We start from the raw sequence: 27710 nt of genomic DNA on the forward strand, positions 1-27710 counted from the left end.
GTGGAAAATATGAGGAAAAGTATCACTGGCTATGGAGCAGCAGTTCTAGAGAGAAGAGCAAAAGTTGTTTGGGAGGTGAGGAGATGTAGAGTGGCTAGTTGAAGAGGAAGGAAGCAGCAGGCATGATGGGAACTTCACTCATGCTTTAACGGATTAAAAAGGAAGATGAAGCATGGGGCGTCTGATCTCAGTAGTCTCTCTGAGAAAGGTAGTCAATAGACCTGGTAGCCAGACTTAACTCACTTGACAGAGATGATGGTGGATCCAGAACCTACAGACAAAACAGCTACTAGATGAGCTTCCACTTATTGAATGAATATTAGACACCAAGTGTTGCTTGTATCTATTTCATTTAAAGCTGGCAACAGCCTTGTGAGTTAAGTGTCATTATTCTAAATTTACAAATGAAGAAACAGAGACTTAGACGAATGTGGCAAAGCTAAAATCCAAAGTTTAATAGGGGTTGCCACCAGTGGCTCATGAACTGTAATAGGCCAAAAACATACTTTGAATGTTTCATCTGGCCCACATGTTTTCCAAAAAAATACATATAGCTATAAAGGAGTTGATTATCTAGATCACCTTACTTGTTTTTAATGTTACCGGATTACTCCTGTGGGCATCTAAATTTGCTAACCTTATTTAGACTAGATGTATCTGACCCCATATTTTGCCAAGTATTTAAAAAGTATTTAACAAGAAAAGCAGCTTCTATTTCTGGCCATGACAGAGTAAACCACCCTAAACAACTCTAAAATTGGACAAAATATACAAGGCAACTGCTTTCAGGTATTGAACCACAAGCAATACAGGATCACGATCCTCAAGAGAAGGAAAATGCATGAGATGAACAATATTCTCCATAGATTGCTGCCTGGGGACAATTTCCAGATGACTGAGTAGGAAGGTGAAGCCCAAACAGAGCACGAAGTCTTACTGAGCTAATGAAGCAGGAGTCGGAGTTCAGAGCTACTGAAGCAGCTGGAATTTGTGCTTCATCGTTCAAGAGAAGAAGTAATGCACAGAGGAGAGGTTCCAAAATCTGCATGGGGTGCCCAGTGGGTTACTGGACAAGGCTGGGCTATATTCACAGAATAAGGTAACACAAGGCCAGCAAAGAGTAGATGATGCAGGACTGAGAGCTGACAGGAGACAAGAGAGATCAATGGAGCTGAGAGATGGTGGATTTCTACTCCAGCCACTGTTAAGCCTCCTAGAGAACTCCATAAATGTCATGTCTTAGGAACAGGACCATGACCTTAAGTAAAAGCCACATCCTACAAAGAAGGAGAGCAAAGGCCCAAAAATATTTGAAGACATAATGGCTGAAAATTCCAAAAACTGGTTATAAACAAAAACCTACAGATCCAGGAAGCACAGCAAACCCCAAGTAGCATAAACTAAAAGAAAAGCAAAATCAAGCCTAGGTATATTACAGTCAAACTACTAAAGAGAAAAATTTTAAAGGAGCTATAAAACAAAAAAGGACCTTAAATACAGAAAAACAAGGATAAAAATGATGTCTGATTGTCTATCACAAACAACGGAGAATAGGACACAAGGGAATGTGTTCTTTAAAACAACAAACAAAAAAGGTTTACCTAAAATTCTTTAACCAGTGAATATATCTTCTAAATATGAGAATGAAATACAAACATTTTCGGATAAAGGAAAGTTAAGAGAATTTGTACCCAGCAGACTTGCATTATAAGAAATGCTAGAGGAAGCTCTTTAGGCTGAAGGAAATGACATATCAGAGGAAGAGCTTTATTGACACAAAAGGAATAAATAACGCCGGAAGTGGTAAATAGCTGAATAAATACAAAGGCTAGCAGTTTTGTTCTTCCTTAATTCCTGTGAAACACAATTAACAATTTAAAGCAAAAATAATGGCATTGTGTTGTGAGGTTTATATCATACGCAAAAGCAGAATATAAGACAACAAGCACACAAAGGATGGGGATAAATGGAATTATTTTGTAAAAAAAGCAACTCATTTTCAATTCTACCAAAAATACATAAAATACTTAGGAATACATTTTATAAAAGAAGTTCAAGATTTGACCACTGGAAACTACAGCAAATCACTGAAATAAATTAAAGCTCTAAATAAATGGAAAGACATTCCATGTTCATGGATTGGAAGACAATATTATTAAGTATAAATTATCAACAAATTGATCTATAGATTCAATGAAATCCCTAACAAAAGCCCAGCTGACTTTTATTTTTGCAGAAATTAACAAGCTGATTGTATGAAAATTCTAAGAATCCAGAAGAGCCAAAACAATTTTATAAAAGAAGTACAAAGTTAGAGGACCCACACTTCCCAATTTTAAAACTTACTAAAAAGCTATAGTAATCAAGATTATACGGTACTTGTATATGGATAGACATACAGACCAATAGAATAGAATTGAGAATCTAAAAATAAACTCATACATTTATGGTCAGTTGAGTTCTGATGAGTGCCAAGACAATACAATGTGAAAAAATAGACTTTTCAATAAATATTGCTACTACAATTGTATATACATGCAAAAGAATGAATTTGGAATCAATGAATCTACTTCATACCACATCACTAATCAACTCAAAACAGATCAAAGACCTAAGTATAAAGAGCTAAAACTGTAAACTCTTAGGAGAAAGCATAGCACAAGTCTTCATGACTTGGATTAGGCTGTTTTCTTTGATATGACACCAAAACCTCAAACAACAAAAACAAAATAGATAAATTGGACTTCATAAAAACTTGAAACATATGTGCTTCAAAAGACACTAGGAAGAAAGTGAAAAAATTCACAGAATGTGAGAAAATATTTGCAAATCATATACCTGATGAGGGACTTGTATCCACAGTATATAAAGCACTCTTACAACTCAACAAATAACTTGACTAAAATATGGGCAAAGGATTTGAACAGACATTTCTCCAAAGAAAACATACAAACGTGCCAATAAGCACACTGAAACATGCTCAATATCACTAGCCATAGGGAAATGCCAGTGAAAACCACACTGAGCTACCACCTCACACCCAATAGGATGGCTATAATTTTTTCTAAAAAATAGACAATAAAAAGTCTTGGTGAGGATGGGGAAAAGTCAGACCCTTGTATATTGCCGGTGGAACTGTAAAATGGTGTAGCCACTTTAGAAAACAGTTTGGCAGTTCTTCAAAAATGTAAACACAGAGTAACTATAAACATACGACCCAGCAATTCCACTGCTAGGTATATACCAAGAAAATCGAAAATATATGTTCACCCAAAAACTTGTACACAACGTTCATAGCAGAATTAGTCATAATAGCCGAAAAGTGGAAATCATCCAAAGTCTATCAACTGATGAATGGATAAACAAAATGTGGTCTGTCCATGCAATGGAATATTATTCAGCCATAAAAAAGAATGAAGTACTGACACATGCTTCAACATGGATGAACCTTGAAAACAATATGCTAAGTGAAAGAAGACAGATACAAAAAGCCATGTATTATAGGCTTCCATTTATATGGAATATCCAGAATAGGCAAATCTATAGAGACAGAAGGAGGGTTAGTGATTGCCAGGGCCTTGGAGGAGGCAGAATGGGGAGTGACTGATAATGGTTAGGGAGTTTCTTTCAGGAAGATGAAAATGTTCTGGAAGTGGATATTGGTGACATTTGCACACTCTCTGAATTTATTAAAATCCACTAAATTATATACTTTAAAAGGGGTGAATTTAATGGTATTTGAATTATATCTCAATTTTAAAACTTGAAGAACTCTGTAGAAAGACATAAAACAATGGTTGTCTTATTTGGGACAGGAAAACTCCCAAAATTAAACTATAAGTTTTGTGCAGTTCCAATCAAAATCTTAACAGGACTTTTTTTTCACTTGATGAAATAATTGTAAATTTCATTTGGGAAATGAAAGAATCATAAGGAAAAAATCTGGAAAATATAAAACTTAAGTTCATTGAGGTTGTTGAATTAGTTCTCCTGGATATTATGTTGTGTGTGTTGAAATGTTACAATGTTTAAAAGCATATTCAGTGAGGTATTGTTCAATTTTTAATTTTTAAAATAATCCAAATATATTACATTTAAATAACACTAAATCAAACAAAAAAGCAAAATAAATTAAAATTATGCATCCCCTTCTCCAATGCTAGTTTATTCTATTTCAAACTGAAAATCCCTCTTCTATCAATTTATCCTCCTATGCATAATTTCAAGTCACTTTTTTAGCCTTGTTGATTTTCTCTGAATATAGATTAATTTATGAATAGCCTCCCTAGAGTTTGGCACCTAACCTGAATATATTTGATATGGAATGATTGGCACAAAATAAAGGTTTATTTTGTTAGTTAGTATGGTTACTTCATTAACATTAATGCATCCTAAAATCATATTGGCCCTTTAGGGCAGCTAATTTACAATGTAGACTGATACTGAGTCAATGACTAGTGACTGAAGCCCTATGAGCTGTTCATAATCAGTGCTGCTAAGCCCAAACTCTCTTTATCATCCTGTCCCTTGTGCAGTACTATCTGGAATAGAGTATGTGACCTTACCTTTATTTCCATTAAATTTCACTTTAATCTAATTGTCCCAGTCCTTTGTGTTTGATGTAATCATTCAAGGTATCCACGAACTCAGCCAACTCCGTGAAATCTGAAAATTTGTAAAGAACAATCCTAGATTATTACCTAAGTCACTGATGAAAATGATTATCAGGGTATCTTGGGGGACACAGACTGCAGAAAATACGAAAATCTCCATATACATTAATTAGTTCCCATCATGTTTCTGGCATTTAGCCCAAAGGTGCTCAGATCTGAGTATATTTAAGAGTCACCTGGGTAGTTTGTACATTTCCTGGACTCACTTCTAGAGATTTTGATTCAATAGGTTTAGAATGAGGTCCAACAACTGGCAATGAAACCTAACATCCACAGAACTCACTTTCAGATTTACCTAAAACTGTATTTTTCTCTCTTGGTGATGAGCACACTAAAGAGGTCATGTCACACACCTTGCTGACGGCAAGATGCAATGTCTACTGCAGTCACTTCACCCACCAGCCTGGCTCCCTGTCAAAGAGAAAGGAATTAATATGCAACAAAACCCAAGTTATTTTCTTATAAACAATGTTGCCTATGTGCTCACAAACCATTTTTTAATAATCATATATAAATAATTTAAATAATTTTTTAAATTATTTTATTTAAAAATAAAAATTTTTAATTACTTTTACGCATTTTTATTCAATTAACAAGTATTTGGGGGGCTAGTATATGCTAAATATTATGCTAGCTACACGCCTCCCAGTGGTATGAGTTTTTCATTGTACCCATGTTCACAATGGGTCTTATAATTCTTCATTGTACTTAGTTTGACAAGATAGAATAAAAATTTGTTATTTTAATTTGCATTTTGATTATCTTCCATAATGAAATTGAAAATTTCTCCACATTTTTCTTGACCATTGCAAATTCCCTACTGATTCCCACCTATCAATTGCTGCATTTATTTTTTTTCTTAATAAACATGTAAGTTATCACTGTTATTTTTAATCTGTTATGTGGGTTGCAAATAGTTTTGTTTCTCTGTTTGTTCTCAGTTTGTTTTCTTTTAACCTTTTTTTAATATAAATTTATTTATTTATTTATTTTTGGCTGTGTTGGGTCTTAGTTGCTATGCGCAGGCTTTCCCTAGTTGAGGCGAGCGGGGACTACTCTGCGTTGCAATGCACAGGCTTCTCATTGTGGTGGCTTCACTTGCTGCGGAGCACGGGCTCTAGGCACGCAGGCTTCAGTAGTTGCAGCACGCGGGCTCAGCAGTCGTGGCTCGCAGGCTCTAGAGTACAGGCTCAGTAGTTGTGGCACACGGGCTTAGATGCTGCACAGCATGTGGGATCTTCCCAGACCAGGGATCCAACCCATGTCCCCTGCATTGGTAGGTGGATTCTTTTTTTTGTTTGTTTGCGTTATGCGGGCCTCTCACTGTGTGGCCTCTCCCATTGCAGAGCACAGGCTCCAGACGCGCAGGCTTAGCAGCCATGGCTCACGGGCCCAGCCGCTCCGCGACATGTGGGATCTTCCCGGACTGGGGCACGAACCCGTGTCCCCTGCATCGGCAGGCGGACTCTCAACCACTGCGCCACCAGGGAAGCCTGGTAGGTGGATTCTTAACCACTGAGCCACCAGGGAAGTCCCTCTTTTAACCTTTTTATGACTTTTTCCTTTTATAGCAAGTATGTTTCTATTTGTTATGCAGACAAAGCTAATCATTTTATTGTAGTTTCTGCTACTGTGTGAGACCATGTTTTAAAAGTCTTCCTCCAAGATTATATAAATATTGAATTATACTACCTTCAGAATCTTCTATTTTTTATATATTTAAATTTTTGATATCTTTGTATCTTTGAATCTGTTATATATTTCCATAATTCCTTTAAATATAATCCTTCAAAAATCTGGATCAAGGATATTAATAACATTATTGTTTAAATACTAAAAATTGAGGGACTGCCTGGATGTATCATAAGATGAGACTAGTTAATTCTGTAGAGCATACATAAGATAGAACGCTGTGGCAAATGAGATTTTGCTCTAAGCAGATATATTCTGACTTGAAAATATTCAGAATTTAATGCTAAGTGAAACAAAGTAGGAGTAGACCTAGAAACACACACATATATACATATTCATCAAGTTTGAAACTAAAACTATATACTGTGTTGAGCTGTAATAACTTTCAGCAAAATAAGAAAATATGATATAGTATGAAGTAGAAACTATTTGGTTTTAGGTGACCTGCATACTATTTGGAAGTTGTTTAGAAATTTTTGTTTTCAAATACAACTGTGCTGTCCCTGTGAATCATCAATGTCCAGACCAAGTCAGTAAAACACTTACTGCAAATGAGCACAAGTTTAACTATTTCTATGTTGTCATATGCAAATATAAATATAACACCACATTTTACTGCAATGACAGCCAGCATGCCTCTTCAGTTAAACTCTTACATTTAAATGAATTTCTAATAGTCAATTAAAAACAACTCTCGGATAAGAGTTTCAACCACATGAAAACTGTGTCAGGGGTCCCCAAGGCCACCCCCAGGTTTGATGATTTGCTGGGAGGACTCATAGGACTCAGCAGAAAGCCATACTCATGGCTATGATTTATTACGGCAAAAATATCAAAGCGAACTCGAAGCAAAGGTCAGAGGAAATTATGCAAAGCTTCCAAGAGTGCTCTCCCAGTGGAGTCACACAGGAAGCAGTTAAATCACCAGCAACAAGTTGTGACAACACGTGTAAAATGCTGTCTACCAAGGAAACTCATTAGAAACACAGCACCCAGGATTTTTACTGGGGGCTGGTCACATAGGCACTCTCTGCCTAGCATGTTCCAAAATTCCAGATTCCCAGAAGGAAAGCAGGTATTCAGCAAAAACCATATTGTTTGTACAAACTATCTAGGCAGAGTGAGCTGCTCTTATCAGTTCTGGGAATGGTCGAAACCTTCCAGAAATCCAAGTTTCCAGACGCTAGTCAAGGGCCACCTTGCAAGCAGGCATTTTCAAGGACAGCAGTCTGCGGCCTGCTATGTTAACCCTTTTCTGCACACACATGTTCACTCTTAAGTACAAGTTACCAAGTATACAGGAATGTGTTAGGCTCATCCACACCCAAATAAATTTAAACAAAGAAAATAAGTGAATTAAGTTCACCCTAAAATTCACTGTTATTGGGCCCACCAATAAATTATTGATGTGACCAACTCAGAAGGGATCAGAAATTAAAATACTACATTTTCCTACCTTTGTAAAACTAAATGTACAATTGTTTTAGACAACGTGGAAAACCTAGAAAAATATTAAAGAAGATTCACTGAAACCCTCAATCCTAGATTACCACTGCTAACTTTTTCATGTATTAACACAGTTGATGCCACACTTAATATTAAATTTTACTTTAGTTCCCTTCATTTTTCATGTCACTAAAAATTTCCAATAAACATTTTTCATAATGAAAAGTATCTTATCTCTGGTTATAAAATAATTTCCAAAGCCTCTCCCTTTTGTTGGATAGATAGGTGATTTCCTGTCATTAATATTCCTTTTAAACCTCATAAAACCTTTCAATGGCTTCCTTTGCTCTTAGAATAAGGGCCAAAATCTTTAATATGGTCACAAGGCCCCAGATGTTCTAGGACAGCGGTCCCCAACCTTTTTGGCACCAGGGACCCGTTGCGTGGAAGCCAATTTTCGGTGGGGGGAGGGAGGTAACGGTTCAGGCGGTAATGCCGGCAAAGGGGGGCGGGAGACAAAGCTTCGCTTGCTCGCTCACCCGCCTGCTGCTCACCTCCTGCTGTGTGGCCACTTCCTAACAGGCTGAAGACTGCTACCAGTCCCGGGGGTTGGGGACCCCTGCTCTAGGGCCTCCCTCCCTCCCTCTGCAAACTCACTCTTTCCCGTTCACCCTCTACACTCAGTCACCATGGCCTTCTTTGAATTCCTCAAATGTGCTACTGTTTCCCACTTCATGTTTTACAAATGTGTAGGTAGCCCCTACCTTACATACTGCAATTATCACAGTTTTAGTCATGTAATTATTCAAGTACACAAATCTTTAAAACGTCCACCTCTCATAATAGGCGGTAATCCATGAAGGCAGAGAGCATCTCTGTCTTGTTCACGGATGTGTTCCCAGTGCTAAATGTTGCCCCTGGAATGTAAGTGTGCAAAGATAATTGTGAAATTAAAGAATAAATGCATAAATAATAGAATTCTACCTTTATGAGAACTTTAAATCAGTATATTTCATAACTTTATTCAATGAATTCCCACATTTCTTAAGCTATCATTAAATTTTTTTTTTCTTGTACAACTTTCATTTCCTTTATAACCCTTCAACTATTACGGTAAATAGTTAAATCCATTTAATTCTGTACACATTTCTTTTAAAAATGTCTTTATTGCAGTATAATTATCTTACATGGTGTGTTAGTTTCTGCTTTATAACAAAGTGAATCAGCTATACATATACATATATCCCCATATCCCCTCCCTCTTGCGTCTCCCTCCTACCCTCCCTATCCCACCCCTCTAAGTGGTCATAAAGCACCGAGCTGATCTCCCTGTGCTGTGTGGTTGCTTCCCACTAGCTATCTATTTTACATTTCGTAGTGTATATAAGTCCATGCCACTCTCTCACTTTGTCCCAGCTTACCCTTCCCTCTCCCCGTGTCCTCAAGTCCATTCTCCACGTCTGCGTCTTTATTCCTGTCCTGCCCCGAGGTTTTTCAGAACATTTATTTCTTTTTTAAGATTCCATATACATGTGTTAGCTTACAGTATTTGTTTTTCTCTTTCTGACTTACTTCACTCTGTATGACAGACTCTAGGTCCATCCATCTCACTACAAATAACTCAATTTCATTTCTTTTTATGGCTGAGTAATTTTCCATTTTATATATGTGCCACATCTTCTTTATCCATTTATCTGTCAATGGACACTTAGGTTGCTTCCATGTCCTGGCTATTGTAAATAGAGCTGCAATGAACATTTTGGTACATGACTCTTTTTGAATTAGGGTATATGCACAGTACTGGGATTGCTGGGTCATATGGTAGTTCTATTTTTAGTTTTTTAAGGAACCTCCATACTGTTCTCCATAGTGGCTGTATCAATTTACATTCCCACCAACAGTGCAAGAGGGTCCCCCTTTCTCCACACCCTCTCCAGCATTTATTGTTTGTAGATTTTTTGATGATAGCCATTCTGACTGGTGTGAGGTGATACCTCATTGTAGTTTTGATTTGCATTTCTCTAACGATGAGTGATGTTGAGGAAGGAATGCAAGAGATTTCTGTGCATTCATTTTGCATCCTGCTACTTTACCAAATTCATTGATTAGCTCTACTAGATTTCTGGTAGCATCTTTAGGATTCTCTATGTATAGTATCATGTCATCTGCAAACAGTGACAGCTTTACTTCTTCTTTTCTGATTTCGATTCCCTTTATTTCCTTTTCTTCTCTGATTGCTGTGGCTGAAACTTTGAAACTATGTTGAATAATAGTGGTGAGAGCAAACAACCTTGTCTTGTTCCTGATCTTAGAGGAAATGATTTCAGTTTTTCACCATTGAGAATGATGTTGGCTGTGGGTTTCTCATATATGGCCTTTATGATGTTGAGGTAAGTTCCCTCTATGCCTACCTTCTGTAGCATTTTTATCATAAATGGGTGTTGAATTTCGTCAAAAGCTTTTTCTGCATCTATTGACATGATCATATGGTTTTTCTCCTTCAATTTGTTAATATGGTGTATCACCTTGATTGATTCCCATATATGGAAGAATCCTTGCATTCCTGGGATAAACCCACCTGATCATGGTGTATGATCCTTTTAATGTTCTGTTGGATTCTGTTTGCTAGTATTTTGTTCAGGATTATTGCATCTATGTTCATCAGCGATATTGGCCAGCAGTTTTATTTTCTTGTGACATCTTTGTCTGGTTTTGGTATCAGGGTGATGGTGGCCTCGTAGAATGAGTTTGGGAGTATTCCTCCGTCTGCTATATTTTGGAAGAGTTTGAGAAAGATAGGTGTTAGCGCTTCCCAAATTGTTTGATAGAATTTGCCTGTGAAGCCATCTGGTCCTGGGCTTTTGTTTGTTGGAAGATTATTAATCACAGTTTCAATTTCAGTGCTTGTGATTGGTCTGTTTATATTTTCTGTTTCTTCCTGGTTCAGTCTTGGAAGGTTGTGCTTTTCTAAGAATTTGTCCATTTCTTCCAGGTTGTCCATTTTATTGGCATAGAGTTGCTTGCAGTAATCTCTCATATTCCTTTGGATTTCTGCAAGGTCAGTTGTTACTTCTCCTTTTTCATTTCTAATTCTAATGATTTGAGTCTTCTCCCTTTTTTTCTTGATGAGTCTGGCTAATGATTTATCAATTTTGTTTATCTTCTCAAAGAACCAGGTTTTAGTTTTATTGATCTTTGCTTTCGTTTCCTTCATTTCTTTTTCATTACTTCTGATCTGATGTTTATGATTTCTTTCCTTCTGCTAAATTTGGTTTTTTAAAAATTCTTCTTCCTCTAATTGCTTTAGGTGTAAGGTTAGGTTGTTTATTTGAGAGGTTTCTTGTTTCTTGAGGTAGGATTGTACTGCTATAAACTTCCCTCTTAGAACTGCTTTTGCTGCATCCCATAGGTATTGGGTCATTGTGTTTTCATTGGCATTTGTGTCTAGGTATTTTTTGATTTCCAATTTGATTTCTTCAGTGATCTCTTGGTTATTTAGTACTGTATTGTTTAGCCTCCATGTCTCTGTATTTTTTACAGATTTTTTCCTGTAATTGATATCTAGTCTCATAGTGTTGTGGTTGGAAAAGATACTTGATAGGATTTCAATATTCTTAAATTTACCAAGGCTTGATTTGTGACCCAAGTTATGATCTATCCTGGAGTATGTTCCATGAGCACTTGAGAAGAAAGTGTATTCTGTTGTTTTTGGATGGAATGTCCTATAAATATCAATTAAGTCCATCTTGTTTAATGCATTATTTAAAGCTTGTGTTTCCTTATTTATTTTCATTTTGGATGATCTGTCCATTGGTGAAAGTGGGGTGTTAAAATCCCCTACTATGACTGTGTTACTGTCGATTTCCCATTTTACAACTGTTAGTATTTGCCTTATGTATTGAGGTGCTCCTATGTTGGGTGAATAAATATTTACAATTTTTATATCTTCTTCTTGGATTGACCACTTAATCATTCTGTAGTGTCCTCCTTTGTCTCTTGTAATAGTCTTTATTTTAAAGTCTATTTTGTCTGCTGCGAGAATTGCTGCTCCAGCTTTCTTTTGATTTCCATTTGCATGGAATATCTTTTTCCATTCCCTCATGTTCAGTCTACATGTGTCCCTAGGTCTGAAGTGGGTCTCTTGTAGACAGCATATATACAAGTCTTGTTTTTGTATCCATTCAGCCAGTCTACGTCTTTTGGTTGGAGCATTTAATCTGTTTACATTTAAGGTAGTTATCAATATGTATGTTCCTATTACCATTTTCTTGTTTTGGGTTTGTTATTGTAGGACTTTTCCTTCTCTTGTGTTTCCTCCCTAGAGAAGTTCCTTTAGCATTTGTTGTAAAGCTGGTTTTGTGGTGCTGAATTCTCTTAGCTTTTGTTTGCCTATAAAGGTTTTGATTTCTCCGTCAAATATGAATGAGATCTTTGCTGGGTAGAGTAATCTTGGTTGTAGGTTTTTCCCTTTCATCACTTTAAATATGTCCTGCCACTCCCTTCTGGTTTGCAGAGTTTCTGCTGAAAGATCCGCTGTTAACCTTATGGGGATTCCCTTGTATGTTATTTGTTGTTTTTCCCTTGCTGCTTTTAATATTTTTTCTTTGTATTTAATATTTGGTAGTTTGATTAATATGTGTCTTGGCATGTTTCTCCTTGGGTTTATCCTGTATGGGACTCTCTGCACTTACTGGACTTGATTATTTCCTTTCCCATATTAGGGAAGTTTTCAACTATAATATCTTCAAATATTTTCTCACTCCCTTTCTTTTTCTCTTCTTCTTCTAGGACCCCTATAATTCGAATATTGGTGTGTTTAATGTTGTCCCAGATGTCTCTGAGACTGTCCTTATTTTTTTTCATTCTTTTTTCTTTATTCTGCTCTGCAATAGTTATTTCCACTATTTTAACTTCCAGGTCACTTATCCGTTCTTCTGCCTCAGTTATTCTGCTATTAATTCCTTCTAGAGCATTTTTCATTTCATTTATTGTGTTGTTCTTCATTGTTTGTTTGCTCTTTAGTTCTTCTAGGTCCTTGTTAAACGTTTCTTGTATTTTCTCCATTCTATTTCCAAGATTTTGGATCATCTTTATTATCATTACTCTGAATTCTTTTTCAGGTAGACTGCCTATTTCCGCTTCATTTGTTTGGTCTGGTGGGTTTTTACCTTACTCCTTTACCTGCTGTGTGTTTGTCTTCTCATTTTGCTTAACTTACTGTGTGTGGTGTCTCCTTTTCACAGGCTGCAGGTTCGTAGTTTCTGCTTTTTTTGGTGTCTGCCCCCAGTGGGTAAGGTTGGTTCAGTGGGTTGTGTAGGCTTCCTGGTGGAGGGGACTGGTGCCTGTGTTCTGGTGGATGAGGCTGGATCTTGTCTTTCTGGTGGGCAAGACCGCATCCGGTAGTGTGTTTTGGGGTGTCTGTGACCTTATTATGATTTTAGGCAGCCTCTATGCTAATAGGTGGGGTTGTGTTCCTGTTTTGCTAGTTGTTTGGCATGGGATGTCCAGCACTGTAGCTTGCTGGTCATTGAGCGGAGCTGGGTCTTAGTGTTGAGATGGAGATCTCTGGGAGAGCTTTTGCTGTTTGATATTACATGGGGTCAGGAGGTCTCTGGTGGACCAGTGTCCTGAACTCAGCTCTCCCACCTCAGAGGCACAGGCCTGACACCTGGCTGTAGCACCAAGACCCTGTCAGCCACATGGCTCAGAAGAAAAGGGAGAAAGAAAGAAAGAGAGAGAGACAGAGACAGAGATGGAGACAGAGACAGAGAGAGGGAGGGAGGGAGGGAGGAAGGAAGGAAGAGAGAGAGAAAGGAAGAAAGAAAGAAAGAAAGAAAGGAAGAAAGGAAGAAAGAAAGAAAGAAAAGTTATTAAGGTAAAAAATAAAAAATTATTCAAAATTTAAAAAGTAAAAAAAAAAAAGAAAGAAGAGAACAACCAAACCAAAAACAAATCCACCATTGATAACCAGTGCTAAAAACTATACCAAAAAAAAATGGACAGAACCCTAGGACAAATGGTAAAAGCAAAGCTATACAGACAAAATCACACAAAGAAGCATACACATACACACTCACAAAAAGAGAAAAAGGAAAAAAATCTATATTTATATATAGCTAGAAAAAGGAAGCAAGCAACCAAATCAATAAACAAATCTACCAATGATAATAATCTCCAAATACTAAACTAAGATAAACATAAAACCAAAAACAAATTAGATGCAGAAAGCAAACCCCACGTCTACAGTTGCTCCCAAAGTCCACCTCCTCAATTTGGGATGATTCGTTGTCTATTCAGGTATTCCACAGATGCAGGGTACCTCAAGTTCATTGTGGAGCTTTAATCCACTGCTCCTGAGGCTGCTGGGAGTGATTTCCCGGGAAAGTTGTCCCTGGATCACGGGACCCTGGCAGTGGCGGGCTGCACAGGCTCCCTGGAAGGGGTGTGTGGATAGTGACCTGTGCTGCACACAGGCTTCTTGGTGGCGCAGCAGGAGCCTTAGCGTCTCATGCCTGTCTCTGGGGTCTGTGCTGTTAGCCGCGGCTCGCGCCCGTCTCTGGAGCTCCTTTAAGCAGTGCTCTTAATCCCCTCTCCTCGCGCACCAGGAGACAAAGAGGCAAGAAAAAGTCTCTTGTCTCTTCGTCAGCTCCAGACTTTTTCCCGGACTCCCTCCCGGCTAGCCATGGCACACTAACCCCTCCAGGCTGTGTTCACGCGCCAAGCCCAGATCTCTCCCTAGGATCCGACCGAAGCCGGAGCCTCAACTCCCAGCCCTCGCCCGCCCCGGCGGGTGAGCAGACAAGCCTCTCGGGCTGGTGAGTGCCAGTCGGCACCAATCCTCTGTGCGGGAATCTCTCCGCTTTGCCCTCCACACCCCTGTTGCTGCGCTCTCCTCCACGGCTCCGAAGATTTCCCCTCCGCCACCCGCAATCTCCGCCCACGAAGGGGCTTCTAAGTGTGTGGAAACCTTTCCTCCCTCACAGCTCCCTCCCAGTGGTGCAGCTCCCATCCCTATTCTTTTGTCTGTTTTTTCTTTTTTCTTTTGCCCTACCCAGGTATGTGGGGAGTTTCTTGCCTTTTGGGAAGTCTGAGGCCTTCTGCCAGCGTTCAGTGGGTGTTCTATAGGAGCAGTTCCACATGTAGATGTATTTCTGATGTATTTGTGGGGAGGAAGGTCATCTCCACATCTTACTCCTCCACCATCTTGAAGGTCTCCCCTATACATTTATCTTTAACTCAGAATTTTTTCTCAACTATTTTATTAGTTCTAGTTATTTTTAGATTTATTCTTTGGTGTTTTCTCCAAATCACAATGACTATGACTTATGATACTTTCAGTAACACTGTTATAGTTTATCATATATTATTCTCATGTTCACTCAGTTACATTTCAACTTTGAATCAATATTTACACAGGTTTTTTTTTTAATTTCCTTGATGATGGTGTTTTGCTTAATGTTTGCTTAATGATTTTTAAAAATCAATCTCTATGTCTTTTAGTATCAGCTCTTTGGAATTTGTGGAGGCTTAATTATAAATAAAGGTGTTCACCTACAGATTTTTGTTTGTTTTTAATTGGGGTGTTGGGCTAAAAGTGATTGACGGAGGGTGAGATTTTTCCCTTTGCTGGGTTGTGAAGGAATTGAAAGCCACAGACTCTTATACAGCACAAGGTCAAAGACACCCCGTTTGGAGAACGTGAACCAGTTCCTACAACTTGGTAATAGGGCAGGGGAAACAAGACAGATGCCCTGAAGGGTCCTGGGAATGGGGAATAGGTTTTGGTGTATGAATCCCAGAAGTACTCATATCTAATACCCAGTATTTTCTTTTCTATACTGAATCGCCTTTTGTTATCTGGTATTGTTAGTAGAGTTTTGTTCACTGTTACAGCCTGATCTTAGCTGAGCTCTGGGTATTCATCTATGGTCTTATGTGCATATTCAGGTTGAAGGTGTACAGGTGAGCTGCAGTGCCCTTAGGAACCAGATAAGAAAAAATTAAAAATTGTTATCCAAAGATTAGAGATGCAGACCAGAGGGAGATCGCTGGCCCAAGTATGCAGTGAAATCCAGGACTGATCTGGGAAACACTCGAGCATTCTATATGGAGTCCCAGAGACCTTAGGGAGAGGAAAATGGGAAAAGCCTAAGTTTCCTGTGGTCAAACATAATGAGGTCTCAGATCTTTTCATTTAGAATTAAAGGGAAGTGCTACTTCTGACCACTGCAGAGGTCAGCAACCTCTGGGTTACAAACCAATAAATTCTTTTAATAGGCAGTCAATGAGACAGAAACTACTTTTCCAGATGCTGTTGCGTCTTCCTGCTGCAGAGCTACGATTACTGTTCTAAAGCTCTATTTTAAAATACATGATATTAATAACTCTGTTTTTTAAAAAACACTGAATATAGATGAAGGTACAATAAATGTGGCATCTTCATATATGGGAATGTGAATAAAGAGCCACAAAAAACTTGTGTAATTAAACCTAGAAATTCTACTTAATGAAAATATGTTAAAAATAATAATTCACAAATATAAGGGAAGGGCCAAAAAAGGGTAAAAAGAAAAATAAATTCAGTTTCACAAAAACACCTTAAAACTCTAGGTGAAAAGCAAAACGTTTTGACTCATGGATAGAGATAATACTGATTAAAAATGATAAGGAAAATATATATTATCTATACCATTAGCATAAAAGTTTTGGACTCAGGTAGGAAATTAGAGAGATACATGAAATAGACAGCAGCATGAGTGCAAAATGGCAAACAATATTTTAAGCAATTAAAAGGATTAAAATATTTAAAATATTAAGTTACAAAAGAACAGCAGTATATTTGCTACAAAATCGGCTCCACATGGCTTAAGAGTTCCTGGTAGAATGGACAGTAGCCAACCTCAAGTGATTATTAGGGGTGTGTGATGGCCAGTCACCCACAGATTCCCATTTTCATCTTGATTCAGCCACACTGCAAGTTTTTAAGGAGGGTCACCAAAAAAAGGATGCTCTTGTAGAATAGATAAATAATAAACCTCAAGAAGAAAAAAAAATGGTACTCTAATATTGAGCAACCACATATATTTTTTTAACATCTGTATTGGAGTATAATTGCTTTACAATGTTGTATTAGTTGCTGCTGTATAACTAAGTGAATCAGCTATACGTATACATATATCCCCTATTCCCTCTGTCTTGTGTCTCCCTCCCACCCTCCCTATCCCACCCCTCTAGGTGGTCACAAAGCACCGAGCTGATCTCCCTGTGCTATGTGGCTGCTTCCCACTAGCTATCTATTTTACATTTGGTAGTGTATATATGTCAATGCTACTCTCTCACTTCATCCCAGCTTACCCTTCTCCCTCCCCGTGTCCCCAAGCCCATTCTCTACATCTGCGTCTTTATTCCTGTTCCGCAACCACATATATTTTTAACCCTATTATCTCCATTTTATTTTTTCTTCCAACTTTATTGAAGAATAACTGAAAAATATAATTGTAACTATTTAAAGTGTACAACATGATGATTTGATATTGTGATTTGACATTGTGAAATGATTACCAAAATCACGGTAATTAATACATCTCTTACATGGTTAACTCGTGTGTGTGTGTGTGTGTGTGTGTGTGTGTGTGTGTGTGTGTGTGTGTGGGGTGAGAGTGCTTAAGATCTACTCAGCATGTTCAAGTATACAACAGATCCTCAGAACTTATTCATTTTACAGCTGAAAGTTTGTACCCTTTGACCTACATCTTCCTATTTCCCCCTATCCACAGCCCCTGGCAACCACCATTCTATTCTGTTTCTATGAAATCAGCTTTTTTTTTCTTTTTTTTAAGATTCCACATATAAGTGATACCATACAGTATTTGTCTTTCTCTATCCAACTAATTTCACTTAGCGTATGCCCTCCAGGTTCACCTGATTGTCACAAATGGCAGAATTTCCTTCATTTTTAAGGCTGGATAATATTCCATTGTATATGTATACAACATTTTCCTTATCCATTCCTCTGCCACAGGACATTTTGGTTGTTTCCATATCTCAGCTATTGTGAATAATGCTGTAATAAATATGGGAGTGCAGATATCTCTTTAAGATTGTGATTTCATCTCCTTCAGATATATACCCAGGAGTGGGATTCCTGCGTCATATGGTAGATCAAATGGTAGAACGGTAGTTCTATTTTTAATTTTTGAGGAACCTCCATACTGTTTTCCATAATGGCTGCACCAATTTACATTCCAGTCACTGAAGGGTCCCCTTTCCTCCACATCCTTGCCAACATTTGTTATCTCTTGCCTTTTTGTAATAACCATTCTAACACACGAGAGGTGATATCTCATTGAACCACATACATTTTAATTTCCAGGTAAAAATAACCTTTTGCAACAACTAAGGAACCTGTGGGCAGAAACTTAAAATTGAATTATGCTAAGTGGTCAGATCACCCCTCTGTCAGTGTGAAGGAATATTATAGTAGTAGAGAAGTAGTCAGAAAACATCAGAATCTGGAATTTCACCAATTCATGACAACCATAGAACATCACAAAGTCTTCTCTGGAAAAAAAAAGTAGAGAAAAGGGAGGATATTCTGTCTTTACCAGATTCCAGTCCATTCCTTTCCATTGTCCAGAGCCTACAATCTGTGAATTTAAACTCCACACTCTCTTTCCAGTCTTCTCAGTCAAGTGTTCTGTAGCAAGTGAATGATAGTAAAACCTAGCATATGTCTCCTTGTTAGTAATTAAAGTGGCATAAACAGAAGTGCCCTACATTATTCAGCACATGTTTTCCTTTCTCTTCATGCCCAGGGACAACAGATAATTTGACTCTACAGGTAGCTAATCTTTCGTGTGCCTTCAAAGATATTATTTAGGTATATATGCAAACCTGCTGAATGCTGAGTCAGGAGGACCTCAGCCTCTCCTGCATTCTCCTGGAACCAGAAACCCAGTGACTATGACTAGAGTTTGCTTCCTAGAAGCCAACTCCTTCCAACTGAAGTGCTTACCTACGCAAAACACTCTTCGATCACCTACAGAACTCTCCTTAAGAATAGCTGTTCAAGGGCTTCCCTGGTGGCGCAGTGGTTGAGAGTCCACCTGCCGATGTGGGGGACACGGGTTCGTGCCCCGGTCCGGGAAGATCCCACGTGCCGCGGAGCAACTGGGCCCGTGAGCCATGGCCGCTGAGCCTGCGCATCCGGAGCCTATGCTCCGCAACGGGAGAGGCCACAACAGTGAGAAGCTCGCGTACTGCAAAAAAAAAAAAAAAAAAAAAAAAAAAAAAAAAAAGAATAGCTGTTCAAAACACAATTATCTCCACATAGTTACATTTCCAGTAATGGTTTAGTACCCCTATGACCAGAGATCCAGGCATCTGTCTTCTTGGCTCACCTGTTTCACAATTATAGGAAATCAGCACCATGATAAAAAATCAGAGTGGTTGACTTTGGAAGGGGGAGCGGGAGTAGGAAACAGGGGCAAGGATTGTCTAGGACAAAGCACAAGGGAACTTTCTGAAATGAAGGTAATGTTCTGTACCTTAATAGGCGTTTGGGCTATACCAGTGTATGCATTTGTTAAAACTCGAAATTAACACCTAAGACTGGTGAATTTCATTGAACGTAAATTTTACATCAAAAGAAAAAAACAAATTAATATTCAACTCTTGCTAATGATATATACATGATACAACATACTGATGTCAGTATACTGAGGTCAGCAATCTACTTTGAATTGCATCATCAAAAATAAGATGGATTAATAGATGCTTAGAGGGACGGATAGATAAATGTCACAAAGAAAGTATAGCAAGGGGGAAAGGGGGGGAGGGATAAATTGGGAGATTGGGATTGACATATACCCACTACTATATATAAAATAGATAACTAGTATGAACCTACTGTATAGCACAGGAAACTCTACTGAATACTCTGTAATGACCTATATGGGAATAGAATCTAAAAAAGTGGATATATGTATACGTATAACGGACTCACTTCGCTTACAGCAGAAACTAACACAACATTGTAAATCAACTATACTCCAATTAAAAACAAAAAGAAAGTATAGCAAAATGTTCATAATAGAATGTAGATGGTGGGCATAGGACTGTTCACTGTAAAATTTATCAGCTTGGTTGTATGCTTACAATTTTTCATAATAAAATGCTGGAGGGAAAAAGAAATCAACTCACATTCTTCACCCCCTCCAATGACCTTCTCCACTCCTGATCATTTTAATTTGGGGGAATTACAGCTCCATTCTCCTCTCAAAAACAGGATTGCCTGTATTGTTTCAGTATACTGCTGGCACTGTGAACATCACAAGGCTCGACTTTAATTACTTTACCTAATCTGGACTATTTGAGTATTGGTTCTTTGGCTGTGATTACCATAAACTAACTAACTTAAACAAATGGGTAAGTTATCGAAAGGCTATTAGGAAGTCACAGGATTGAAAAAAAGCTTGGAAACCAGGCATGCAACATACAGAAAATAGACTGCTCCAGAGAGCTTAGGTAACAGGAACTATAGTGTTTCCCCAGGAACTGACGCCATAATGAATTAATTCCAATAATTAACAGCCTTTCATCATTCTGCTCATAATTACAAATTCAAGCAGGGAATTTCCAACTGGACTTCATTGACCATTAGACTGTATTTAATGGGAGAAAGATCATTTCCACATGGAAATTCAGGTGCTATTATCAAAAGCAAATGGAAAGGTTGAACACCCAAAATAAAAACCCAAAACAAAGCAGCAAAACAAGCACTACAGCACATTTACATTTTCCTGTCACCCTTAACAAGATGCTAGATGCTGTATCATTTATTCAACCACCATTGTCTTTTTCACTTCCGTCTATCTCTCCATTTTGTCACTCTAACTCTGACTTTCTTAAAATCTCCACCAGAATTTCCTAGGTTCTATTTTTGCTCCCCTTCTCAGCCCAGATTCCAAAATTTCAGAAAGAGTCATTATCTCCCTATACCCACTACTAATGCTGGCTGAAGATTTAGGACTCCCCTGGTTTACGTTCTGGATCCCGCATTCACGTATCAAAACCTAGATCACCATGTATATTTGGATCTATCTTGTGATTGGAAAGTTCTTCTCTGCATGTCGGTGAGGATGGGACCTAGGTCCAACTGCTTGTCCAACACACTGTATCGGAACATAAGCCCCAGGAGCTAACCTGATCCATCCAAGTGCCACTCTCTCTAAACCAGGAGGGCTCTAAGGATGACTGCTTCTTAGGAGAACTGCTACCTAACCACAGGAGAGTAATGAAAGTCTGTAAAGCAGAGTAAGCCATTTTAAGCAACCAGATTTGAAATAACTAACAATTTCAACAGAAATTTTGTGAGTCGGGAGTGGAGACTTGGCGCTGGAGCTGCACATTTGGGCTGTGTTTATGTGAGTCAGGAGAAAGTCTGGCTCTGAAACTGACACACTAGCACAGTAGTGGCCGGTGCCTCTCAGGGTAGTTTGGAGCTCGTCCAGTAAGGATTGGCCCTCCAGCATGGGAGGCTGGAGGCCAGCTGGAACTATTCTCTCCATGGGTACCACACCCCTGGATTTTCAGGGTGTCCCTAGACCATTGGCTCCTTTGTGAAAGTGCATGCCCATCAGCAGATAGCAACCTGGGGGGTGCCTATCACCACCTGATTGCCCAACTTCTGACTTCATTTTCTCCAAGGCATTTTCTCCTCATTTTTCTGGTTACAAGGGACTGCAGCTGCTTTACTTGGCTATGTTTGTCCTTAAAAATGAAATATTAATTGGTTTAAGAGTCTACAGCTGCCTATTCATAGCCAGAAAATTTTAATTCTACTGCTAGCTTCAAAAACCATTAATTGGGCTTCCCTGGTGGCGCAGTGGTTGAGAGTCCGCCTGCCGATGCAGGGGACACGGGTTCGGGCCCCGGTCCGGGAAGATCCCACGTGCCACGGAGCGGCTGGGTCCGTGAGCCAGGGCCACTGAGCCTGCACGTCCAGAGCCTGTGCTCCGCAATGGGAGAGGCCACAATAGTGAGAGGCCCGCGTACCGCAAAAAAAAAAAAAAAAAAAAAAAAAAAAAAAAAAAATCATTAATTGGTTGAGTTTAGGAAAATCACTCAAGCTCCTCTAAATTGTAGTTTCTTCCTCTGTAAAAGAAAAAAAAAAAATAGGGCTTCCCTGGTGGCGCAGTGGTTAAGAATCCGCCTGCCAATGCAGGAGACACGGGTTCGAGCCCTGGTCCGGGAAGATCCCACATGCCAAGGAGCAACTAAGCCCGTGAGCCACAACTACTGAGCCCGTGTGCCGCAACTACTGAAGCCTGGGTGCCCTAGAGCCCATGCTCTGCAACAAGAGAAGCCACCGCAGTGAGAAGCCCGAGCACCGCAATGAAGAGTAGCCCCGGCTCGCCGCAACTAGAGAAAGCCCGCGGGCAGCAACAAAGACCAGATGTAGTCAAAAGTAAATAAATAAACTTTTAAAAAAACAACAGCAAAAAACTGTCCTATCTACTTTAGATTATTATGAGAATCAAATGTCATAATTTTTGCCCATTCCACTACAGGTTTCCAATGTGTCTATGATAAAATTACATAGGTCCTTTATATATTAAATATATTACCATTAAAATACTTAATCTGGTGTTTGCCTTTAATTCTCTTTAGGTTGCCTTAAAATTATAAAAAAGACTAACTACAACGATTATGAAAAGAACACAAAAATATTATACTTTTTAAAGAGACACTCTAAAAAAATTTAAAACTACTCATAAATGCATACCCAGTGTGCATTTTGGAATATACACTTATCTTTTGACTATGCATATATTTGCATATATTTGTGAAGACATACATATTTATAACAAAATAGGATCACAGATACAGGCTGTTTTGTATTTACATTTTTATTTCACAATGCACTGCAGTTGGCAATGCAAAATATGAAATATCCTGCAAATATTCCCTATTACTGTCATTATAATAATTATTTTTACTATTGATCCAGCAAAAATTATTAGTTTTGCTAGGATAGTGACTACTTTTAATATTATATTTCCATTCTTAAAAAGTATTGTTTCTAAAAGAAACTAGCTAAAATGTACAGAATGCTGAGAGCTAAACAAAGAGGGTAATGTCTCTGAAAAGGACTTGCAGATGTGAACACGGGAAAGTATTACACCAGAAGAATGGAAGCCTGGGTTTTGGAGTCATATACATTGGATTTGAATTCTAGCTCTGTCCTTTAAGTCTTGCTTTTCCTGTCCATTAGCAAAACAAAATATAGTTCTTACCTTAAAACAATTTTTTAATACTTAAAACACTTAGGAAAAAATCATAAATAGTACTGTCTTTAATAATATTGCTACAATTATTAATATTCAATCATAAGATATTTAAGTTATAAAAATAGGCCTTCAAAAATACTAAGCATACGGCTTTCATGGTTTAATTTAAGGATATGACCTATCATTCAACTGTCACAAAATTGTCTTTTGCCTTTACCTGGAAAAAAAATTAGACCATTAAAATCTTTCCTAGTATCATGTTATTAGCAGAGTAAATGAAAATAAGTGATCAGAGATTTCACAAAAAGAGAAAGTATAGTAATCATTGCAACCATAACAACCAATAAGTGTCCAGCCTTCCTATCAATTAAGGAAATGGTTATAAAAATAATATATAAATTTTCACCCATTACATTATTAAAGGAAAACAAACACAAGAGCCCATTGTGGGCAGCTGTCCACTAAATAAGCATGCTCATACATTGGTTGTGGTGATAAAAAGGGCTACAGTATTTTAGAAGGTAGCCAAACAGTATGTAGTAAGATGATTTAAAAATGAATAGCCATTGACCCGTAATCCCAGTTCTAGGATTCTCTTCTAACAAAAAAAGTTGATTACAGTAGAATCTTTATCACAGATTTGGTTGTTATGTCTTCATCCGTGGTAGTGAAAAATAATACAAATATCTGAGAATTGGAGAATAACTACGATTAGTACCTCCATTCAGGGTAACATACAGCCATTAAAATAGGTTTAAAGTAAATGTCTAATAACATTTTTAAATGCTTACATTATAATGGTATGAAAATGCAAATTTCAGAATATTTCAAAGGCTTCATGTTATTTCGTTTTGTTTTTCATGCATAAACAAGGAGACCTCTACTGGGCACTACAAGGTAGATTATCTTTACTGTTCGTCCATTCATTTGCACCCTGACTGGATCTCCATCTCAGACCTACTGATGTTCACAGCCGTCTAGTGTAGCTCCAAGTCTGACCATAATAGGAAACTGCATGCCGCCTGAGATTTTACTTTGCTCACAGATACCCCCCGAAAGCCCTCCTTGTACCCACCGCATCCTTTTTGTTTCTTCCCTGACATATCTCCTCTTAGATGAAGCAAATACACCTCTTGGAAAATAACACATCCCTGTACCCCTCTCCATTAGTTTGTGCAACTGACAGGTTGCTGCCATGAGTAACAAAAGAAGATACTTGATGGGGACTAGGAAATTGAGAGACAGAGAGAAGTATATTTGGCACCTTTACCAAAAAATGCATATATATGAGGTGTCGAGGGACGGCTGACCTTTTACTGGCCTGTGAACCTTCTGTCTCTCAGAGCTAAGGTCAGAGAGTGGAGGTGAGTCAAAATCTCTGCCTTATTTTCCTACCTGCCATGCTCTAGTGGCATTTCTAAGGGAGCATATAGGTCCTGATCTTTTCATTTCAACCCAACTTCTGTGTCATTGCAGCTGGTGGAATTGCCTCTGTTCTCTGGAACATGGTCTCCTATTATCCATAGTTTCTAGGGGCTTTATTTCCTCTTATTTGGTTTTAGGGTATTTTTATTTAGTTTTATATACTGGTAACACCCTAATGGAATATGGGGAAAGGGCATATCATACACTGAGTTTTAAAAGTAAACTTGGGGGCTTCCCTGGTGGTGCAGTGGTTGAGAGTCCGCCTGCCGATGCAGGGGACACGGGTTCGTGCCCCGGTCCGGGAAGATCCCACATGCCGCGGAGCGGCTGGGCCCATGAGCCATGGCCGCCAAGCCTGCGCATCCGGAGCCTGTGCTCCGCAACGGGAAAGGCCACAACAGTGAGAGGCCCGCGTACCACAAAAAAAAAAAAAAAAAAAGTAAATTTGGTAGTGCCAAATCTAAGTAGGCATTGTTCAAATAAACAGTTGCATAACCTAAAAGTGCTTAAAACATCTTGATCACAGATCACTGTTTCTAAATTACTTGCTGAGAATATCTAATTGTAAATAGATTTTTATATTTCTTTGGAAATTCAATGCATATAACTGTTAAATATAATTTTATTTTAATAAAAACCTATTTGGGGTTCTGCTACTCTCATATCCATTTCTAAATTTGTCTTACTTTCCCTAGATAATGGTCCTAAGGAGAACTTAATTGAGATGATTAGAGAAACAGGTAATGTAGAAAAGAAAATAATAATTTTGTTTTGCTTATGGACATTTTCTCAATGATAGCATCAGCTGAATTTGATTAAATTGCAAACAATGGTGGTAGCATACCAAGAGGTTTCAATTAAAGGGAAAAGCCATCAATGCAATTTAATTGGGATCTCCTTCCAGAGCCAGATATGAAGCCCCTTGCTCTGTCGGGGCCGTGCATTGCTGGGGCTGATGTGTGAACAGCTACATGCTGAGGGTCTTACCGTCACTCTTTACATCAAAGCTGGAAGTCAAGCTTCTCCAGTGACTTTAAAGCAAGTTAAATAAACACTCATCAGGGAAGAGAGGAAAAGCTGTGGTGGAGAAAAACACAGAGAATTCAGAACAGCCAGAAGCAGCAGATATTATGGAGAACAATCTCGCCACCCCCACTGGCAGGGCCAAGGACATGACTTTCCCAAGTTTCCCAGAACTGGGCTGTGGTGAATACAGCAATACACTAACCCAGGTCCCCCTTCCAGAATGGACTTGCTGGGACTTCCCTGGTGGCGCAGGAATTAAGAATCCACCTGCCAATGCAGGAGACATGGGTTCAAGCCCTGGTCCGGAAGATCCCACAGGCCGCAGGGCTACTAAGCCTGTGCGCCACAACTACTGAGCCTGTGTTCTAGAGCCCGCAAGCCACAACTACTGAGCCCGCGTGCTACAACCACTGAGCCCGCATGCCACAACTACTGAAGCCTGCACACCTAGAGCCCGTGCTCCGCAACAAGAGAAGCCACCGCAATGAGAAGCCCACGCACAGCAACGAAGAGTAGCCCTCGCTCACCGCGACTAGAGAAAGCCTGCGTGCAGCAACAAAGAGTAGCCCCCGCTCACCGCAACTGGAGAAAGCCCATGCACAGCAACGAAGACCCAACGCAACCAAAAATACATAAATTAATTAATTTATTTAAAAAAAAAAGATAGGACTTGTTGCTCAGCTAAGAGGACTGTGGTCAGGAGTGAGCCTCCAGCTGACAGCAACTTAAGGGTCAGCCTTATCTGCCTAGAACTGCTTTCCCCAAGGTTATACCCTTCTCAAGGCAGCATGCATCCCATGACAAGCAAGCTGGAGATATAAAACTCTGGGCATTAATGTACACAGTGTAACTCCAGGTGGCCCTAATACACCAGAATCACAATAAAATAAAAATAAATAGGAAAAGACTATGAAGTAGAAAATAAAATAATACCAGGTGATAGGATTATTATACAAAGCACCTTCTATAAAGTCCTGTACACTGGCTAGCAGTGGGCTGCAAGCTTGAGCTTAGGAAGAAATGTGTCCCTGAATTAGTAGTTAACTGAATGAATGAAGGATCAAATAAAATATGTAAAGACTAAAAAATGACTAAGGAATGTAAAAATATTTGAAGCTATGAAATGACAGATCATAATCTGGAGTATAAAGATAACCATGCAAATATTCTTCCCGAAATAATTCATAAATTTAATGCAATTCTAATGAAAGTTCCAAGGGGTTTAGGAAATTGACAAAAATATTCTGATGTTCACCTGAAAGAAAAAACAGGTGGCAATAGCTACAATATTTTGAAAAACAAGAATAAGAAGGGGGAATTGCATTACCAGATTAATGTATGCAATCAAACAATACTAAGAACAATGTGAGAGATGGGTAGGAAAAAAAATAGATGATACCAATTACACTAAATGATAAGAGACTGAAACAGACCCAAGTATACATTAGAATTTAGAATAAAAATCATTCATTGCGGGGCTTCCCTGGTGGCGCAGTTGTTGGCCTACATCGGTGGCACCGATGTAGGGGACACGGGTTCGTGCCCCGGTCCGGGAAGATCCCACATGCCGCGGAGCGGCTGGGCCCGTGAGCCATGGCCGCTGGGCCTGCGCGTCCGGAACCTGTGCTCCACAACGGGAGAGGCCACAACAGTGAGAGGCCCGCGTACCGCAAAAAAAAAAAAAAAAATCATTCATTGCTTCTCAAGATTCTGAAATTTTGGTAAGGCTCAGAATAGACAGCTTATTTCTACTCACATTGTATTGACTATAGCAGCTCAGCTGGGGCTTGGAGGTTCCAAGATTGTTACTGACTTCTCTTGTTCTCAGTCAATCAATTCTCTCTCCTCTCATCATTCAGTAACCTAGCCTGAATTTCTTACATGGTGACTGATCACAAGAGAAGCAAAACAGAAGGTGCCCAGCCTCCCACTGGCCACAGCGGGCACAGCACGACTACAGCTGCATTCTACTGGCAAAGGCAAGTCACATCAGCCCAGGTTCCAGAAAAGGCAAATAGAGTTTCATGTACAGACAAGGATGGGATCCTCTTGTCCCATTGCTCATGTCTACCTCTGCAGACAACCCACCAGAATAAATTTTATTATTATGATACACGTCTGTACAACCAGGCCCAGTTGGTTTTGCAGACTTATTCTA

At 38.9% G+C, this 27710-nt stretch overlaps 1 protein-coding gene across 4 annotated transcripts in view; it reads right to left on the bottom strand.

Moving 5' to 3' along the window:
* The window catches only part of LPAR1 (lysophosphatidic acid receptor 1), a 400858-nt gene that overhangs the window by 243253 nt on the left and 129895 nt on the right, over positions 1-27710 (bottom strand). For 2 of the 4 annotated variants that reach the window (XM_079927183.1, XM_079927184.1), the window contains 2 exons: positions 4969-5084; positions 4566-4665 (listed from right to left, as the gene is read on the bottom strand). The gene's annotated coding sequence lies outside the window, so the exon portion shown is untranslated. Of the gene's footprint in view, positions 1-4565; positions 4666-4968; positions 5085-18825; positions 19198-27710 lie in introns of those variants that run through there. The other 2 variants (XM_079927185.1, XM_079927182.1) reach the window with 2 other exon arrangements.

This window comes from Stenella coeruleoalba (assembly GCF_951394435.1).
Source record: "Stenella coeruleoalba genome assembly, chromosome: 7".
NCBI lineage: Eukaryota > Metazoa > Chordata > Mammalia > Artiodactyla > Delphinidae > Stenella > Stenella coeruleoalba.